We start from the raw sequence: 16,556 nt of genomic DNA, 5'->3' as shown, positions 1-16,556 counted from the left end.
ACAGGTCGGCCCTGTACATGGTCAGGAAGACCAGTACATGGCAAGGCAAGTGCCCTACTCACTGTACCATCGCTTCTGACCCTGGGGATCTCATTTTAACTTGACTTACTACAAGTATAAGTGCAATGATTATATTTTGATCTTTTGTAATAGTCACTTTGGGTATTTTAGACTATATGGACTGCGGTCCACTGTAATACACAATGGAATAAGAAAAGATGAAGTCATGAAAGTTGCTGATACATGGATGGATCTGGAGAGTCTCAAACTGAGTAAAATACTGATAAGTATTTTAAGTAAGAGGGAGAAAGACACAGAATGATATCACTCATATAAAGGATATAAAGAAACATAGTAGGGGAATAACTAAATCACAAAGGCAATAGAAAAAAAGGCAGGAGAACTGTTCTTTAGTAGAAAGCTTGTCACTGGGTGGGGGAGGTGGGATAGGTCAGGGAAGGGACCACACAACAATGACGGAAGGAAGCGGACACTCTGGATCAGGACTAAGTGCTGAAAGGAGGTAAAGTGATGTACATGATATCTTTTTTTTTTATGTAGGAGTACTGATATTTATTCACCACTGATTAAGCTGACTGAATTGTGTATGAAGTTCACCTTACTTTTTTTCATTTTTTGTAATTTTATTTATTGAATCACTGTGAGAGCAGTTACAAATCTTTCGGGTCTAAGTCTCCATCATACAATGAAACACCCGTACCTTCACCACTGCCCATTCTCCACCCCCAACAACCGAGTATACCCGCAACCCACACCCTCCCCCTACCTGTGGGGCAGATGATTTCCACATTACTCTCTCTACTTTGATCACATTCAATATTTTGACACCAGACCCACCATTATTATTTGAGATTGTACCCCAACACTGGGCGTTTGCCTTACAAGTGGCCAACATGGCCGACTCGAGTTCGATTCCTCCGTCCCTCTCGGAGAGCCCGGCAAGCTACCGAGAGTATCTCGCCCGCACGGCAGAGCCTGGCAAGCTACCCGTGACGTATTCGATATGCCAAACACAGTAACAACAAGTCTCACGATGGAGATGTTACTGGGCCCGCTCGAGCAAATCGATGAACAACGGGAGGACCGTGACCGTGACCCCAACACTCAGATCTGCTGAAAAGGCAACAGTAGACAATTTGTTTTCTATTGCTGGTTATGAATAGCATATGATGTTGCGTGGCTGCAATAGTGGCCGCGTGATTTTGAAATTCCGAAATTTTTAACGATTGCATCTGGAGGGATTCCTGCCAAAACCTGCTGGGTTCCGAGATTTGCTCCTGAGTCTCCTGGACCATGGCCGTTAAGCAGCTTGATCAGGAGCTAGAAAGGCTGTTCGTGGGCGATGACTTGGGGTCTCGTTGGGGTGGGGAGGACAGGACCGGCTCCACCCCCATCCCATGAGGCCCAAAATGTCTAGTCACTGCGGGCCCAAACCTGACTGTCCAATGTCCTCTAGAGGATGACGGCAACCAAGCCATTTGGGGGGAAGCAGGCAGAGAGACAACACCCTTTCCCCTCTGGGGTGACCTGGCGACAGTTACCTACTGCGTGGTCCGGACGCATTTCTGCCAAAAGCCACTGGGTTTCGAGATTCGTTTCTGAGTCTCTGGGATCATGGCCGTTAAGCAGCTTGATCAAGAGCCAGAGAGGCCATTGGTGGGCGATGACTTGGGGTCTCGTTGGGGTGGGGAGGAAAGGACCGACTCCATCCCCATCCCTTGAGGCCCAACAAGTTTTGTCACTGTGGGCCCAAGCCTGACTGTCCAATGGCCTCTGGAGGATGACGGCCACCGAGCTGCCAAGGGGGAGCAGGCAGAGTGACAACACCCTTTCCCCCCCGGGGTGGCCTGGCGACAGTAACCTACTGTGGGGTCCGGACACATTTCTGCCAAAAGCCGCTGGGTTTCGAGATTTCTTTCTGAGTCTCTGGGATCATGGCCATAGAGCAGCTTGATCAGGAGCCAGAGAGGCCATTCGTGGGCAATGACTTGGGGTCTCTCGTTGGGACGGGGAGCACAGGACTGGCTCCACCCCCATCCCATGGGGCCCTGCGTGTCTTGTCACTGCGGGCCAAACCTGACTCTCCAGTGGCCTCTGGAAGATGGCAGCCACTGCGCCGCCAGGGGGAACAGGCCAAGGCACGAAACCTATTCCCACCTGGGTTGGCCCAGCACCGGTAACCTACTGCAGGCACCAGACGCATTTCTGCCAAAAGCCGCTGGGTTTTGAGATTCATTTCTGAGTCTCTGGGATCATGGCCATTAAGCAGTTCAATCAGGAACCAGAGAGGCCATGCCTCCAATTCTATAGCTGAGCCGGAGGTGGTTTGTGGGTGTGTTTCCCACATACCTAACTTTTGGCCGTTTCCTTTCTTGGTAAACTTTGCCCCAAGTTTTTGGGGTCTGGCCAAAGGCACAGCAGCTATTTTGGGGTATCTGGAAGTCTGAAGGCGCCATCAGGCTGCTGATGCACTTGCCTCACAGGTACAGACTGACCTGCTGGCGGCACCATACCCCCAATATCTTATCAGTAACAATATTGTAAACCATAGTGCCTAAAAGGGAGCAAGAAGAAAAAAGAAAAAAGTGCCTGTCCTAGAGGAAGGGTGGGAGTGGTGGCAGTGGAAGCAAAATTGGGAACACTGGTGGAGGAAAGTGGATACTGCTAAAGGGATTGGTGTTAGAACACTGTAAGCCTGAAATTCAATCATGAATAACTTTGTGATTCGTGGTGATTTCATAAAAATTTTAAACAAAAGAAGGACTTTTTCATTTATAATAAACAAAGGTCAGGTTTGGGGGAATTATAGTAGGTGTAAAAGGACAGAAAAAGACAAATACCATGTGACCTCACTCATATACGAAATCTAACAGAAGTAAAACTACAATAACAGGATGAACTCAGAGAAACATATTAGTATTTGTCAGAAGTAAGAGTTGAAGGATGGTAGAATGAGGGAAGGTGGAATTACAAACTTCTAATTCTTTACATTCTGATGTTAAATCTCAATAGAAATAAATACCAATATGCAATGCGACAGACCTAATGTGTAACTTTCATATCACTATTTTTAAAATACTACATACTATAAAACTGAAAATAAGGAAAGAGAAGTATACATTCATCCTTACTCCCTTGTGATAGAGCTGTAGCTCTGAAGGTTAGTGGTACTTGGCTCCAAACTACTTCCCTTCCCTGAGGAAGTGACTTCATTTGCAATGAAGCACTGAGAAGTCAAGGTTAGGTGTACTCACAAAACAGTGTGACTGTGATAAACAACAACTAGTAGAAGACTGCTGGAATAGTTGTCCTACAGGCTGGCCTGTAGGCTAGTTAGATTACCCATGACAAGAAAGTAGAACCCAGGGCCCGAGAGACAGACAGTATAGTGGGCAGGGCATTTGCCTTGCTCATGGCAGACCCAGGTACAATCCCCAGCACCCTATATGGTCCAAGCACCGCCAGGAGTGACTGAGCCCTGAGCACTGTCCAGGTATGGTCCATACCCCCCAAAAAGACAGAACCAGCCGGGGGTGAGAACCCATCTCCATCACTGACCTTAACAAGGGCCATAGAGGGCTGATTGGGGTGAAAAATAGAATCCATTAAAAGAAACCCACTGGATTCTAAAGGAATACAAATAGCACACCCAGTAGAGAGGTGGAACAGTACCCAGAATTGCTACAATCTATTATCTCATTTAGATAGCCCACTTTCCACCACCATCACCACCACCATTCTCCTGTTGTTCATCGATTTGCTCGAGCGGGCCCAGTGACGTCTCCATTTTGAGACTTATTGTTACTGTGTTTGGCATATCGAATACGTCACGGGTAGCTTGCCAGGCTTTGCCGTGCGGGCGAGATACTCTCGGTAGCTTGCCGGGCTCTCCGAGAGGGGCGAAGGAATCGAACCCGGCTCAGCCAGGCTGGCTGTGCGCAAGGCAAACACCCTACCACTGTGCTATCGCTCCAGCCTGTTTATGGCTTCTTTTATATTTAATTAAAATTATATCGAAGTAACACACACACGATTCCCTAAGTAGCATCAGGAACTAATCCTGAGTACAAAGTCAAGAAGAGTCCTTCCGCCTCGCTCAGGATGCTAGATGCGTGCTGAAAGTAGACTATAGACCGAACACGATGGCCACTCAATACCTCTATTGCAAACTACAACACCCTAAAGGAAAGAGTGAGCAAAAGGGAATGCCCTGTCACACAGGTGGGGTGGGGTGGAGGGGATGGGGTGAGGGGGTTGGGGGGATACTGGGATCATTGGTGGTGGAGAATGGGAACTGGTGGAGGGATGGGTACTCAATCATTGTATAACTGAAACCCAAGCACGGAAGTTTGTAAGTCTACAACTGTACCTCATGGTGTTTCACTGAAAAAAAAAAAAGAGTGGTTGAAAACTAAACAAAACAAAACAAAACAAAACACCAAGAGTCCTTCCACACTGCGAGTAAGGTCCCCAAATCCTCAAAAAATGTCACTGTCACTGTCCTCCGGTTGTTCATCGATTTGCTCGAGTGGGTCCAGTAATGTCTCCATCGTGATACTTGTTGTTACTGTGTTTGGCATATTGAATACGTCACGGGTAGCTTGCCAGGCTTTGCCGTGAGGGCGAGATACTCTCGGTAGCTTGCCGGGCTCTCCGAGAGGGGTGCAGGAATCGAACCCGGCTCGGCCGGGCCAGCTGTGCGCAAGGCAAACGCCCTACCACTGTGCTATCGCTTCAGCCCCCTTAAAAAATGAATATGGTTGATAAGGTTGTAGAGTATGTGGAGTCTCCTATTAAAAAGCCAAATTCTACATTTTGGTGATGTGGAGGCCAAGAAACCATATCAAAATCACAAAAGTCAAAACTAGTGTAAGCAATAATAAGACACTTTTTTTAAAAGTAGATTGCTGCCGTGGTGGGGTGGGTAAGGATAGATACAAGATGATTTTACTTATCTGTGGTATATAGAATATCAGGTCAAGGAAAGACAAGGTATCAAAGAGGGGGCACCTATATTACCCTTGACCCTACATTACAGAAATGGGAAGCAAAGAGAAGAAAAGCTATCAAGAAGGAAAGTAACATGAGGTAGACAGGAGATATCAGAGCCAGAGCTTGGGGCCTCAAGGTATGTCAGTAGTATACAGGTGTGGTATATGTATGTATCTTAACCACTGAAGCTGCAATACTATATGCATGAGATTCAAATGAAAATGACCAAACTTACAACTACACCTGTTGAGGAGACAGGCTGTTGGGTGAGAGGGAACCTAGGATACTGATAGGGGGAGACTGACACTGGTGGTAGGATTGGTTTTAGAACATTGTATGCCTGAAACTATTATGAACAACTTTGTAAATAACAGTGCCTTAATAAAATTAATAATTTAATTGCTAGAATTATAGTCTTAAAATGAGTAAACTCGTGACTGTGTGTCATTTTCAAACTTTTAATGAAAACTTATATTTTGCTTTGCCGAATGAATCAAGATCATATCTCTTCTTTGAATAAAACAGCAAAAAAAAAAACCAAAGAAAAAATGAGAGATTGCTGACAAGGTGGAGTTAGGAGGAGAGAGAGAACCTTGGGCCATTGATGGAAGGACCCTTACACTGGTGGTGGGTTTGGAGTTGGAATATTTTGGGGGTCTACTAAGGTTTGGGCAACACCTTATTGTGTTCAGGCTTACTCCCTGTTCTGCACTCAGGAGTCATCCGGGAGACCATATGGGGTATGGGGAACAGGACTGGGATTGGCTGCATGCAAGGCACTTACCTCTTGTTCTATCTCAGAGGCCCCTGGAGTTGGAGTATTGAGTGCCTGAAACTCTGACCAATAGCTTTGTATATCACAATGAATAAATAACAAAATGAATAATAAGTCCATTCTATCTTCAAAGCACTTTTCCGTGTTGAAAATGTATAATGCTGGGTCAGAGCCATAACACAGCAGGTAGGACACTTGCCTTGTATGTAGAGAACCTGGGTTTGATGCCCAGCATCCTATATTATTGGGCGCTGCAGTGGACCATTGGGGGGAAAAGCTGGAGCCCAGGATGAGCTCCCGAGACTTGACCCAAGTGGACAGGCAGTAGGCGGCTCCTCCCCACACAGGGACCCCTTGACTTCCCAGCAATGACTCATCCCTCCCTCCTCAAACAGCCTGATGCAATGTCCTGTCACTATGCCTAAAACAAAATGTCAGGGACCATTGAGCAAGCTAGCCAGCCAGGGAAAGTGAGAAACCAGAACACCGTGTTCAACTGCTTGTGGGCTTGTGTGGGAATCTCCCTCTAAAAGGTGTTCATCCATTGTTCTCCCTTTTTTTTCTTAAGGTATATAATCCGAAGATTGATTGCAATAAAGTGAGTCTTCTCCCCGCAGAGGCTCCCGGAGCCATGTCTTGTCCTTGTCTATGTTGTCTATGTCTGTCTTTTCTTTTTCTTTTCTTTTCTTTTTTTCTAAATTTTATTGAATCACCGTGAGAAAGTTACAAACTTTCATGTTTGGGTTACAATCACACAATGATCAAACACCCATCCCTCCACCAGTGCACATTCCCCACCACCAATCTCCCCAGTATACCCCCTTCCCCACCCTCCCCCTGCTTCTGTGGCAGACAATATTCCCCATACTCTCTCTCTCTCTACTTTTGGGCATTATGGTCTGCAATACAGACACTGAGAAGTCATCATGTTTGGTCCATTATCTACTTTCGGCACACATCTCCCATCCCGACTGATTTCTCCAGCCATCATTTTCTTAGTGATCCCTTCTCTATTCCATCTGCCTTCTCCCCTCCGCTCATGAGGCAGACTTCCAGCTATGGGGCAATCCTCCCTGCCCTTGTATCTACTGTCCTTATGTGTCAGCCTCATGTTATGCTATTCTGTACTCCACAAATGAGTGCAGTCCTTCTATGTCTGTCCCTCTTTCTGACTCATTTCACTTAGCATGATACTCTCCATGTCTATCCACTTATACGCAAATTTCATGACTTCACCTCTCCTAACAGCTGCATAGTATTCCATTGTCTAGATGTACCAAAGTTTCTTTAACCAGTCATCTGTCCTCTTAATCTTTGACAAAGGAGGAAGAAATGTGAAGTGGAACAAGGAAAGCCTCTTCAACAACTGGTGCTGGGAAAACTGGACAGCTACCTGAAAAAAAAAAACTCTGACCTCTGTCTAATGCCAGGCACAAAAGTCAGATCAAAGTGGATTAAAGACCTCAATATCAGACATGAATCCATAAGGTACGTAGAGGAAAATGTAGGCAGAACTCTCCATGACATTGAAGCTAAAAGCATCTTTAAGGGTGAAACAGCACTGAGCATGCAAGTGGAAGCAAACATAAACAAATGGGACTACATTAAACTAAGAAGCTTCTGCACTTCAAAAGAAACAGTGACCAAAATACAGAAAGAGCCCACAGAATGGGAAAGAATATTTACCCAATACCCAATCTGATAAGGGATTAATATCCAGGATATACAAGACACTAGTAGAATTGTACAAGAAAAGAACCTCCAACCCCATCCAAAAATGGGGAGAAGAAATGAAAAGAAGTTTCCTCAAAAAAGAAATACAAATGGCCAAAAGGCACGTGAAAAAGTGCTCCACATCGACAGTCATCAGGGAGATGCAAATCAAAACAACAATGAGATGTCATCTCACACCACAGAGACTGGCACACATTCAAAAGAACAAAAGCAACCAGTGCTGGCATGGATGTGGGGGGAAAGGGGACGCTCTTTCACTGTTGGTGGGAATGCCCACTGGTTCAGCTTTTCTGGAAAACAATATGGACGGTCCTTCAAAAACTAGAAATTGAGCTTCCATATGACCCCGCAATACCACCTCTGGGAATATATCCCGAGGATGCAAAAAAAAATCACAGCAGAAATGACATCTGTACCTATATGTTCATTGCTGCACTGTTCACAATAGCCAAAATCTGGAAACAACCCAAGTGCCCTAGAACAGATGACTGGTTAAAGAAACTTTGGTATGTCTGTCTTATCTTTTCATATGGCTCCACTTACTCATTCTTCTTCTAGGGGCTGTCCTCCTTCCCTCTCCAGTGTACAATGGGTGGGGTTGGGTGGATTGCCATAGCTGGCTCTCTCGCCAGTTCCATGGACCCAATATGTCAGAACTACACTACCTGGTCTCCCAAGCACTACCAGGAGTAGTTTCTGAGGCAGAGCCGGGAGTACTCCCTGAGCACCGTCAGCTGTGGCCCAAAACACAACAAACAAAAAATAAAAATGTACAATCAAACGTTTGTGGCAAGCATTCATTGAACAAGTCTTGTAGTACCACTTTCTAATAGCATATATTTACTTTATGTCCCTGAAGCTTACTTAAGTTATTTTCACTTTTCAGACATAACGCTTTTGTACACTTAATAGACTGGAGTTTAGTGTAAACACAGCTTCTCTATGCACAGGGAAACAGAAACTACCTGTGATTAACTTTATTGCAATATTCCTTTTATTGTGGTGTCTGGCATGGTACTCACAGTATTGATAAGGTATTTGAGCACCAAAGAAAAAGAATGTGACTGATGCGGGAAAAGCAACTGATAAAATTCAGTAGCGATTCTTCATAAAAATAATTTAGTTAAAAGTAAACGGGGCTTTCTGAACTGACACAGAACAAATATGGAGCAAATATCCATATCTTCTATCCTAGGTATGGAAAAAAGAATATACACTTCTGGCTAAGACGAAGAAAAGGCCAGGATATCCACTCTTACCTTCATATCTTAAAGTGTACTGGGAGTCTTAGCCACTCTAGAGATGGAAAAACAAGAATCAAATGGCTTACAGGTTGGCAAGGAAAGAAGATAGCTATTCACATATTATATGATTAAATAGAAAATCCCATGGAATCTATATGTATTTTAAAAATCCCACTAGAAGGGATGGAGAAGTAGTACAGTGAGCAAGGCCCTTGCCTTGCACACATATGACCCAGGTTTGATCCCACGGACTGCCAGAACTGATCTCTGGTCGCAGAGTCAGAAGCAAGGCCAGAGTACCACCGAATTTGTCCCCCCAAAACTAAAAATAGATTCCCTTTCCTTCTAACTAGGCCCAGAGGCCTCCACACCCAAACTCTGCCATTTCAACAGACCCAGCTACACAGATCCTGAAGTGTGTGGCCCCGACAGCTTCTCAAAATTTTAAAGTACTGACAGCACAGAAAGAGCACAGCAAACCCAATGGGGAAGACATGTAGAAGCCAACCAAGCTCAGCGCAGTGAGTGAAAACAAAGGCATGGAGGATTCAACCAGCACAAAATAGCACAGTCAATCCTCAGGCAATGACTCTAGTGACACCATTGTGACTATGACTAATGAGATCAAAGAAACAATGGCACAGGTCATCAGCAAAGCCAGAAGTGCAGAAGATAGAACAAGTGCTGTGTATGCAAGGCAAGTGCCCTATCTGCTGTACGATACCTCTAGCCCTACTTTTTTAAAAAAAATTTTATTAGTAAAACACCATGAGGTACAGTTGTAGACTTACAAACTTCCGTGTTTGGGTTTCAGTTATACAATGATCGAGTACCCATCCCTCCACCAGTACCCATTCTCCAACCACCACTGATCCCAGTATCCCTCCCCCCCCCATCCCACCCTGCCTCTGTCTAGCCCTACTTTTTATCTTGGGGGTGGCACACACACTCAGCTGTGCTCAGGGATTACTCCTGCTGTTGCTGAGGAACCATATATGGTGTGTGTGTGGGGGGGGGAGGGGGCGGAAATCAAACCTAGGTCAGCCACAGGCAAGGCAGCCTGCCTGTACAAAATGGCACAATCGAAGGGATATGTTTTCACTGAGTTTTGTGTTTAAGACAGTAAAGATGTTAGTACACTTTGAAAAATCTAAACTTATATTCACCTGTTTTGTAGGAAGGGTTAATTTTTAACATTTAAATGAAATTGATTTTTTTACTCTACTGACCCAAATGATTCCAAGCATAGAAGACCAGACAGATCAATTTTTATGTTGTTTATAAAAAGGAGAATCTGGTCAGTCTCAGCAAGATTAACAAAAAAGAGGCAAAGCTTAATTGGCTTAGTGTGGACTTGAATCATTGGAAAGACTGGGAAGATGATTCAGATGAAGACATGTCTAATTCTGATTGTTTCTCTGAGACTTCTCAAGACAGCGATGATGGAAAAAAGTGCCTGATCTGGAGTAAGGAATGTCATCATCACTGCAATTTGAGAAAGAAAAAAAAATAACTTCCCTTCAAGATTTCATATTTAAGAGAATTCCTGAGTTGGTAACTCTAAAGGCAGAGGTGTATTTGCCCCCGTAACCCATTTTTCAACCTATTTGTTTTTTCATAAGGGTTTACTAAGGGTGGATGTGTACCATTGTATTGGGGGCAATTTAATGTCAGATAGGCAATAACCTTATGCATGAACATGTCCCAGATTTCTCTGACATTGTTGAGGTCCTAGACAATTGGTATACAGTGGTATGACAAACAAAACATTCTACCTAAGCCCTCTTTACTTCATAACAAAAATAATTGGCATGATAGGAAGCTTTTGACATGGGGAAAGATAACTAGAGTTTAGAACATGGACTACAAGTGGCTGAAACAAATTGGTTGATATCATAAACCGTCAACCTTGCTCCTTTGGTATATCCTTCAGGATAGTTTCATTAAAGTTTTACTTTAAAAAAATCACTTCACGTTATTGTATATAAGTAATCACTTGTCTGTTAGTGTTCCAGATGTATCTTAGCTAAAACTAATGAATACCCTACTTAGCTGGTTTTTGAAGCCTGTGTATTTGGTATTATTGGACCCTTAAACGTTTACATCTCTTAGCATGTAGGACAAGGATCAGATGTATATTGTTGCTTGAGAAACTGTACATTTAGACTAAGCTTTAACCTGGATTTGTATTTGTCAGTATGGCAAAGGAGTAAACAAATGTAAATACACTATTGGATTATTTTTTTTACCTTTTTAAAAAATTCAACTCATATCAGGGTAAAAAAACCTCAATTTATGTTCATTATGTTTGTGAATGGGAATTTTTAAAAATACCTACATTCTTTCAAACTTGAGGAGGAGGTGGTGCTGGAAAGGTGATAAAATATTATGTATGAAATCCAATTGGCAACAGCACAATGCAAAAACTTATATATATATATGTGTATATATATATTTAAAGTGGCATTCATAGATGCAGACTGGTGGGTGGGATACAAAGTGGGGAGGGGGAAATTGGTGGAGGGAAGTGGTCACTGGTGAAGAGATTGGTGTTGAAACAATGTATGCCCAAAACTCAATCAGGAATAACTTTGTAATTTCATGTGACTAATAAAAAAGAATTAACAGAAGGTGGGAAATAGTCTGAAAAGATATGAACAGCACGGGTGGAGAGATAGTACAGTGGGTAGGGTGTTTGCCTTGCACATGGCTGACTCAGGTTCAATCCTCACCATTCCATATGGTCCCAAGCACTGCTAGGAGTAACCACTGAGCATCACTGCGTGTGGTCCCTTCCCCAAAGAAATAAATGGCATACTAGAGAACAATGGGATGAGTTCAGGAGTAACAATATAAGAATTATCAGTCTCTGAAGAACAGAGAGGAAAGTTTAAGAAACAATATTTAGAGAAATCAGAGAGCAATTTCCCAGACTCGAGGATTATAGGCACTAAAATCCAAGACAACTAGGAAAATTCCAAGACACTGTGTATACAAAATGACACATTACAAAGACAGAGACAGAATATTGAAAGTAGTAAGAGCAAAAAGGAATTTGCGTACAAAGGAGATCACATAAGTTTCACAGCAGATCTATCAATAAGACTCTATGAGAATGGAGGGATATAGTTGAACCAAATAAACACCTCACCAAGAATACTCTATCCAGCTACATTATCATTCAGATCTGAAGGAATGATATCAAGTTTGAGAAACAGGCAACAGCTTAGGGAATTCATAGCCTTGAAACCAGTTTGACAAGTAGCTTTAAAGGATCTACTCCTTCTCTTTCTCCCTTCTTTCTCCTCCTCTTCCACATCCTCTTTCCTTCTTCTTTCTTCTTCCTTCTCCCTCTGTTCTTCTTTCTCCTCTTTCTTCCTTCTTGTTCCTTGTCCTCCTTCCTTCTTGTTCCTTGTCCTCTTCCTTCTTCTTCCTCCTTCCTTCCTTCCTTCCTTCCTTCCTTCCTTCCTTCCTTCCTTCCTTCCTCCCTCCCTCCCTCCCTCCCTTCTCCTCCTCCTCCTCCTCCTCCTCCTCCTCCTCCTCCTCTTTCTTTTGACGCTTGTTTCTGTTTTGGGGCCTCACTCAGCAATGCTCAGGGGTAAATCCTGGCTCTGCACTCAGGAATTACTCTGGCAGTGTTCAGGGGACCATATGGGATACTGAGCATCAAACTCAGGTCAGCAGGTGCAAGCAAGAGTCCTATCTGTTGTACTATCTATTCAGTCATAATGGAGCTTCTTTAAAGGACAGGACAAACTTCTCAGTATGTGGCATTGAGTATGGCACTTGCTCATGGTGCTTATGGGCCCCCCTTACTAGATTACAGAATGCATATTTCTAGCTTGCTAAGGGATTTTATTCATTTTCAATAAGGAATCCACATCTCATTTATATAGAATGTTCTCTGTTTTTATCAGACATGGTTTATATCCAGAGATTTTTATTGCGATATTTAGTCTACATTAACAGACCCTTAAGCAGTGTCTATAATAAAATGTTTTCTAATACAAAATCAATATTCCCTTTCATAGGATAAAACACTACTTTTGTGGGCCTTTAGATTTTAATTTTTTTCTCTTCACTCTTACTAAATTTTGCAGTTGTAGGCCATATGTATTTTACGTAAACTCTAAAATACATTACTGATTATTGAAGATTTTTAGTTTTATTATGACAGGAAACTTTTAGTTTTATTATGACAGGAAAGACATAGTTATCACCATAATGAGGCCCAAGTACAAAATAAAAGTTAATGTAATACATTTTAGATACCGGAGTTGAAAACTTATTTGTATAAACGAGATTAGGCATTATACTTTATTGCTGGGTAATTTTAATTTATTTACGTAGGTTAAAATTATATAGTATTCAATTGTTACAAATTGACTTGTTGATTTATTTTCTGATAATTTCATTTTCTTAGAGTAAGCAATCTAAAAAAATTTGTTATGTGCCTGTTAAGAGGGCAGATTTGGGGGTGGGAGGGAAACTGGGGATACTGGTGGAGGAACGGTCATACTGGTGGTGGGATTGGTACTGGAACATTTATATGCCAGGAAAAACTATTATTAGTAACTTTATAAAACACATTATTTTATAAACATAATAAACATAAATTTTAAAAAGCTAAAAATAAAATTAAAATCCTTATAATAACTAATAAAAGAATTAAGTGATGTTATTGAATTCAAGCCCAACAGATACAAAAACTAAAGTCCTTTTTTCTATATGCTAGCAGTGAACGATTATGAATCTGTAAAGAAACCATTCACACATCATGTTTCAAATATAGAAAGGATCTTTATGCTGAAAACTTTAAGAAGCTGAGAAAATAAGTGAAAAACCTAAATAGAGATACCATTGTGCACAGAGATTGATCAGTTAATAACAAGGGACTGGTTAATATGTAGTTCAGTGTTCAATTCTAAGAACACACACAACTCCCCCCCCCCCCCCATCCAACATTTTATCCCCAGAAACATCTCTCTGTGTCTCTTCCATTTATTTTTTGGAAAATATGACTACCAAACTTATGTGAAAATGGAAGGAAACAGGTGAAATGTTTTTTTTAAAAAGAACAATATTAAAGCGCTAAAACTGCTTTTTAGGAAATATCCCTCAGTTATAGTGGAGACAGGAAAACAATCTAATTGTGGATTGAGGATGAATAAATAAAGAAAATGTGGCATGTAAGATGGATTTATGCTGTGTAGACACATAAGTAAATATGATTTAGATATAAAATGCTATCAATGCCAAAATATTCGTTATGGAAGTGTAGTGTGTTAGTTACCTTATTGTGGTTATTAACTACATCACAACAAACAAAACCCGTATCAAGTCGCTTCATTGAAGAGATTAAACCAACACATATTCTGGTGGTTGGATTGGTGCTGAAATATTATATGACTAAAGCTAAACTATAAATTTTGTAAATCACAGTATTTTAATAAAATTTATTTTAAAAACTTACATATACTTTAATTCAATAACTACTCAATAAAGCTGGAAAAATAAAACCGTCCCCCAATTATCCACAAGGAGTACCTTCAAGCTATTTCCTGTGTGCTTTTGACATCCTTCTCCCCATCCCTTCATCCTTCAACTTACCCTGATTACTGAGGCCACTCTTTGAGTCAGGTTCCATCAGCCATTCTTCCTGGGCCCTGGAACCGAATCATTTACTGTAGAACAATATTCAGAAGCCAAAATCTTGGGGCTTGGTGTACTTATGACTATTATCATATTGCTATTTCCAGGAACTTTGAAATACATGTTTGGACATAAACACAGATATACAGAGTTACCTTGACATCTATCAGTCTTTCCATATATATAAACGAACATGCTGAAAACCTTAATTCTTAAGGAGACCTCCAATTCTAGTTTAACTCATTTGAGGTTTTCCTGGTTCTCTTCTCTTCTGTACCCGACATTCCCTTTTCCAAACATGATGGAATGGACTCTTGAGTCCCTCCACATTTACTCAGTTGATGAACCCTACTGTATGAGACAACTCTTTGGAACACAGAAGCCTTTCCCACATGCTCTATTGAACACCCTACCCATTCCTCCATCTAGAATCCTTGAGCCTGTTAAAACCCTCTCCTTCCCTTCTCCCACCCCCGCCCCACCAAACCACAGGGAACGAAGCCCTCGAACTCTGTCACCCACTGCTGCTGTGCCATATGCTTGTGCCTGGGCTGTCCTGCAAGCTGAACAGCCCTACACAACACGCTTGCCTTGATCTGCCACAGGGAAATACATTCGGGGTAAAGCAAAGGTACAAAACCGAAGGACAGGGAAGACAGGGCAGGAAAGGGGCTAGGGGCTAGCTCTTAATAGGATCAATTAGGCAAGGTGAAGTGGGCAGAACGCAGGCAATATTATGACGCCAATTCCTTTCCTCAAGGTCCGCCGCCCTTCCTGCTCTTCTGCCTCATTTCTTCTTATCTCTGTGGTTTTGCCCTCCACGAACAGCACAAATGCTTCCAGGGCTGGATTCCTGACCCTGGCTCCCTGGCTGATGTTTAGTGTGGACATATCCTCCTTGCAGCTCTCACTCTCAGTCCCTTTCTCCAGTATGGAGTAGCAATTCAGGTTAGCAACTTTGGGGGTGAGCTGCTCACCAGCTGCTGTACACGTAAACTGGGGCTGGCCCCACTACACCCTCACAGGTCGCAGGTGCAACGGAGACTGTACACCACACTTCAATGAGCACGATGTGCCGTAGGAAGTGATGAGAGCTTCAGAAGCATTGTGATGCCTCCAGCTTTAGAACTCACCAAACGTTTTCCCCTCAGGTAATCCCCCGGCAGCTTTCTCCCTTCTTCCAGGTCTCTGTGAAGTGATCACCTTTTTCAGGGAGACATTCCTGATCAACTTGAAGGCAGCGACAACATCCCCTGAAATAAACCTGGAGGGGAAAATAAAAAGCCTTTCTTGCCCTGTCCAAATATCTTTCAACGGGGCGCTATGTGCCCCTTTGATGTACTAGATACCTGTTTAGTGGCCAAACCAAATGAAATCAGGCTCTTTCCCTGACAGATGCTTTCAAGAATCTTGATGCAGAACTGCTGGGAGCAGACCCTTGACAATAATGGAACGATGCACAGCCAAGACAAATAGTGGCCCAACTTTCCAGATTTTGAAACACTTGGCCACCAGAAACATGTGGCTTGTCCAGTAGTCAAGCCTAATCTGGACATGGGGGTGTGCACTGGCAGCCTGTCGACTGCCACCCTTTCTTCCAGGACAAAGACCTCATGCCCCAAATGTAAGAGATTTCATTCCTGACACATTGACCCCCACCGGCTCACTGAACACAGTCTAAAGAGATTCACAAAAGACCTCGCCCAAGACTACAGGCTGGGTCTCACTCTTCCCCACATAGACCCTTCCCAAGCACCACTCAAGAACGAAGTGTTACTGGGTGAAAGAAATGAAAACTGCCCAGACACTTGGCCGACTAGACGCCCCCAAACCACTAGGACACTCCCCAGAACAGACGCTTCCCAGAGTACACAAGGACCGAAGTCCAAGAAACTGCTCAGCCTCTCACCATCAACAGAAGGTCCCCAGAAAAATCCCAGTCTCTGTACCCTGAACCCAGACCTCGATCTCTTCAGGTCCTTCACACGCTCAGAAAAAACACCCCCCCCCGGCCACTACATCCTAAGCAACTCCCACACAACGCCAATTGGGTCCCAGAATCCCACACAACTCAGAATCCCAACAGGCCTGGGAGCACAGACTTGCGCAGAGTAAGTAGGCACTAAGTCGTGCAAAGC

General features: G+C 43.0%; 1 protein-coding gene and 1 pseudogene across 2 annotated transcripts in view; one reads left to right on the top strand and one right to left on the bottom strand.

Moving 5' to 3' along the window:
- Nucleotides 1–10,236, top strand: part of LOC130038138 (prostaglandin E synthase 3-like) — a 40,196-nt pseudogene extending 29,960 nt beyond the window's left edge.
- Nucleotides 1–15,644, bottom strand: part of FAM156A (family with sequence similarity 156 member A) — a 47,580-nt gene extending 31,936 nt beyond the window's left edge. The window contains exon 1 of one of the 2 annotated variants that reach the window (XM_056130070.1): nucleotides 15,552–15,644. The gene's annotated coding sequence lies outside the window, so the exon portion shown is untranslated. Of the gene's footprint in view, nucleotides 1–14,376; nucleotides 14,439–15,551 lie in introns of those variants that run through there. The other variant, XM_056130069.1, reaches the window with a different exon arrangement.
- Between the last annotated feature and the right edge of the window lie 912 nt (nucleotides 15,645–16,556).

Source organism: Sorex fumeus, unplaced genomic scaffold (assembly GCF_029834395.1).
Source record: "Sorex fumeus unplaced genomic scaffold, SorFum_2.1 ptg000073l, whole genome shotgun sequence".
In the NCBI taxonomy this organism is placed as follows: Eukaryota; Metazoa; Chordata; class Mammalia; order Eulipotyphla; family Soricidae; genus Sorex; species Sorex fumeus.
The sequence above is the reverse complement of the archived record's forward strand: the minus strand, read 5'-3'. Positions and strand labels throughout refer to the sequence as shown.